Source organism: Hemiscyllium ocellatum, unplaced genomic scaffold (genome assembly GCF_020745735.1).
Source record: "Hemiscyllium ocellatum isolate sHemOce1 unplaced genomic scaffold, sHemOce1.pat.X.cur. scaffold_690_pat_ctg1, whole genome shotgun sequence".
NCBI lineage: Eukaryota > Metazoa > Chordata > Chondrichthyes > Orectolobiformes > Hemiscylliidae > Hemiscyllium > Hemiscyllium ocellatum.
In genome coordinates, this window is record NW_026869175.1 from 206,847 (window position 1) to 211,531 (window position 4,685).

The 4,685-nt window shown below is 44.6% G+C and overlaps 1 non-coding gene across 1 annotated transcript; it reads right to left on the reverse strand.

The window, feature by feature from the left end:
* Positions 1-3,755: 3,755 nt before the first annotated feature.
* Positions 3,756-3,919, reverse strand: LOC132814127 (U1 spliceosomal RNA). Its single transcript, XR_009644322.1, has one exon. It is a non-coding gene; the product is annotated as a U1 spliceosomal RNA (small nuclear RNA).
* Between the last annotated feature and the right edge of the window lie 766 nt (positions 3,920-4,685).

Here is a 4,685-nt window from a genome sequence, read left to right on the forward strand (position 1 = left end):
TTCCAATTACATCTAAATCCTATCCCTGAGAAGCCCTTCCAACAACTTACCTGACTCCAGGCTCACCAGTGTATTGTTCCCTGACTTTTCCTCATCACCTTTCTCAAATAATGGCGCCAGTCTTCCAGCACCTCGGTGATACAAATATCTCAGCGAGGGACCCAACTATCAGTTCCCTAGCTTCCCACAAAGTTCTGGGATTCACCTGATAATGTATCAGGGATTTATCAATCTTGATGCATTATACAAGTTCCAGTGCCTCATAACTTATATGGACACTTGTCAAGTTATCCCTATTTATTTCTCCAAACTCTCTCACTTCCATATCCTCCTTCAGTAAAAGCGGACATGAAATACGCAGATAGTATCTCTCCTGCCTCCTGCAGATCCATAGACAATTTTGTTGATCTTTGAGGGTCCCTATTCTCTGCCTGGTTACTCTTTTGTCCTTAGTGTATTTCTAGAATCTCTTTGGATTTTCCCCAAACCCATTTCACAAAGCTCTCTCGTTCCCTTTTTGCCCTCTTAGTTTCCCTCGAGTATACTCCTACTGCCCCTATATACCTGTAGGTATTCACACAAACCCAGCTGTCTGGACTTGCCATATCCCTCCTTCATTTTCTTGACCAGAGCCACAATTCCTCTTGACAGCAGCATTCCTTACACCTCCCAGCCTCGGCCTTAACAGGAACATACTGTCTATATACTCATTGTCGCAGGCCTATGGGGGCAATGGCAGATGAAGACAGAGAAACAATCAATCATTCTCAGTAAAGAGGCAGTGCTGGGAAAGATACCAGCCGAAAGGTAGTTGGGTCTCCTGGCCGTGATGGAATGCATCCCCGGGGACTGTAAGGAATGGCAGTGGGTAAATAGCAAATACACTCGTGATAATTCACTAAAATTTGCTGATTCTGGGACGGTTCTAACAGATTGGAAAGCTGCAAATGTGATGCCAATATTTTAAAATGGACGTGTCAGCATAACTTCTGTAGTGGGGAAAAATGTCCGATCTCTCAAGAAAGAAATAGTGAGCTATGTGGATAGAAATTGTCTCATCGAGCAGACACAGCATGGATTCATGAAAAGTGGACGACACTAAGATGAGTGGTAGAGCAATGTGTGCAGAGGCCACTGTCAGTCTGCACAGGGATACAGAGAGGTTAATTGAGTGGTTAAGGGTCTGGCAGATGGAGGACAATGTTGGGATATGAGAGGTCATCCATTTTGGTCGGACTAACAACAAACTGGATGATGAAATGGTGAAAACATGCAGCAGGCTGCTGTGCAGAGGGAGCTGGGTGTCCTTGTGCATGAATCACAGGAAGCTGGGTTGCAGGTACAGCAGGTAATTAAGGCAGTGAAGGGAATATTGTCCTTCATTGCTAGAGGGATGGTTATGCTGCAGCTATACAGGGGGCTAGTGAGGCCACACCTGGAGTACTGTGTACAGGTTTTCGTCCCCTACTTCAGGAAGGATGTAATGGCGCTGGAGGGGGTGCAGAGCAGGGTCACTAGTTTGAGTCTGGAGTTGAAAGGGTTGCCTTCTGAGCAGAGATTGACAAAACTGGCATGATCCTCATTGGAATTTAGAGTAATGGGAGATTGCATAAGAAAAATATAAAATTATGAAAGGAGTAGATAAGATAGAAGCAGGGAGGTTGTTTCCACTGTGGACTGGACAAACTATGGTGCATAGCGACAAAATAAGGGGGTATCAGATTTAGGACTGGGTTCAGGAGAAACTTCTTCAGCTAAAGGGTTGTGAATCTGTGGAATTCCCAGCTGATTGAAATAGTTGAGACTTTCATCTTGAATGTCTTTAGGTAAAAATGTAGATTTACGAACAGGAAAGGAATTAAAGGTTATGGGAGAGAGCAGTAAAGTGGAGCTGAGATCAGCCCTGATCTTATTGAATGGCAGAGCAGGCTGGAGGGGCCAGATGGCCTCCTCCTGCTCCTATTCCTTATGTTACGTTCCCACTTTTCAGCCGTCCCTTTACCTGGGAATAGCAAAGAAGTATTGAAAGATTTTATCTTGTTCAATCACAATGCACCTTTATCCAATTTAGAACAGCAACTTTTAGATCTGGTCTATTCTTTTTTGGAACTATTTTAAAACTATTATAATTATCAGAGAATCCAGACAGTGGGGAAGCAGGTCATTCAGCACTGACCCTCTGAGACTCCCACCCTACCCATGTAATGCTGCCTTTCTCATGGATAATCCACCCAACCTGCACATCCCTGAACACTGTGGGTAATTCAGCCTGGATAATCCACCCAACCTGCACATCCCTGAACACTGTGGGTAATTCAGCCTGGATAATCCACCCAACCTGCACATCCCTGAACACTGTGGGTAATTCAGCCTGGATAATCCACCTAACCTGCACATCCCTGAACACTGTGGGTAATTCAGCCTGGATAATCCACCCAACCTGCACATCCCTGAACACTGTGGGTAATTCAGCCTGGATAATCCACCTAACCTGCACATCTTTACATAGTGGGAGGAAACCAGAGCAATCAGATGAAACACACGCAGATATTAACAATAAGGTGATCAATCCTTTCTTATTTCCCAGTTCCGTCCAAATAATTTCACTGAACTTACTCCCATGAATATCGTCCCCAAGCACAACTCTAATGCTATCCCTAACCAAAAACACCACTCGTCCTCCTCTCTTGTCCCCCTTTCTATCCTTCCTATAGCATCTATACCCTGGAACATACAGCTGCCAGTCACATCCATCCCTGAGTCATATTTCTATAATACCGATGATATCCCAGTCCCATGTTCAAACCATAACCTGAGCTCATCTGCCTTCCCTGTCAGGCCTCTTGCATTGAAGTAAATGCAGTGTAACTGCTCGGTTCTACCGCGTTCTGCCTTGACTGTTTGATTTCTGAACTGTACCAGCCTCAGACTTACCTCCTTTCTCACTATCTCTTTAGGTTTACCCCCACTCCCTCACTGGTTTAATGCCGCCCGAGTAGTACTAGCAAATCTCCCTGCCTGGATATTAGTCACCTTCCAATTCAGGGACAATCCATCCTTCTTATTCAAGTCACTTCTACCCCAGAGGAGAATTCAATGACCAAAAGATGTGAATCCTTCTGCCCTACACCAGATCTTTAGCCAATCATTCATCTCCTCCATCCTGCTATTCCTACTCTCACTAGCATGTAGCATTGGGAGTAATTCAGATATTACAACCGAGTATCTACTTTTTTATATTCCAGGCTAATTTGCTATATTCTCTCATCAGGACCTATCTTTTTCTCTTCCTGTGTCATTGGTACCAATGTCCAATGACCTCCCACTGGTTATTCTACCCTTTAAAGAATATTCTGCCACCAATCTTTTCTGAACCTTTCAAGTTCCACAACATCCTTCTGATAGGTGGAGAACAGAATTGCACTCAATATTGTAAGAGTGGCCAAACCGATGTCCTGTACAGCCACAACATGACTGCCCAACTCCTGTACTCACTGCTCTAACCAATAATGTAAATCATACCAATCACCTTCACTATCCTATCCACCTGCGACTCTACTTTCAAGGAATTATGAACCTGCACTGTAAGGAAACGTTGTTCAGTAACACTCCCTCGGACCTGACCATTAAGTCTATCAGTCCTGCTAGGCTTTGCTTTTCCAAAAAGCAGCACCTCACATTTATCTAAATTAAACTCCATCTGACACTCCTCAGCCCATTTCCCCATCTGACTACTGTGCCACCGTGCCGCCCACAAGGGGAGAGCGCGAACGCAGACCCCCACTACCACAAATTTTGCTGTTGAGTATCCCGCATTTGGTGACATCGCAGGCGTCAGCACACCCGAAGTGCAATGGGATAGCCTCGTCCTGGGAGCGCCACCGCAATGATCATGGTATCTCCCCTGCCAGGTTAGTATAGAGACTTGTAGAGACTCTTCTTCACGAATCTCTGCCTTACCCACAGAGACAGTATATTTAATAGGAATTAGACAAAGACATATCAGTCACATGGGCGATTGTCATTACAAAGTTTAAAGCTGGTAATTATGACCTTACAAAGCTTGATGAATGGCGATGTCCTGCGTTAACGTATGAATGGATTACAGAAACTGATTATCGTATTGTTCATGATTATGTGTTGATGGGAAGAGATTAAGGCTGGAGGGTTCTTCCTTCAGTAAATGGGGGATTCACTTACCTATGCTAATATGGAGGGGAGGTAAGACAATGGGAGCGGGAGGCAGTTTAACAGGGTTGTGCCCAGGGCTCTCAGTCTTGTCTGGAAAGGGCAAATTCCTCTGTCTGGGGTTACGGGGGAATCCACATGTGTGGCTGCAAGAGGTTCTATTTTGAGATATTGTCAGCCTCCCCCCTTCTGAGGTGTTCTGTCTGTATTGAAAGAGTACAGGCATTCAGTTAATGAAATATGGCCTTTGGCAAGGGAATGTTTAACCCTTGAGACCCCACAGTGTCCTGAAAGAGAAACAAAAGGTATGGAACAGGCCCCTCTGTGGTATTTTAACTTCCTCGTTCTGACCAGGAATCTGTTGACCAGAATTGGATGCAATGATTGACTGTGACCTAACTAGAGCTTTGTCAATGGTCAGCATCTTTTCCATGAGTTTGTTATCATTCCCCCATTAATGAAGCCCAGCATCACATTTGTTTTACTCAAAACACTTT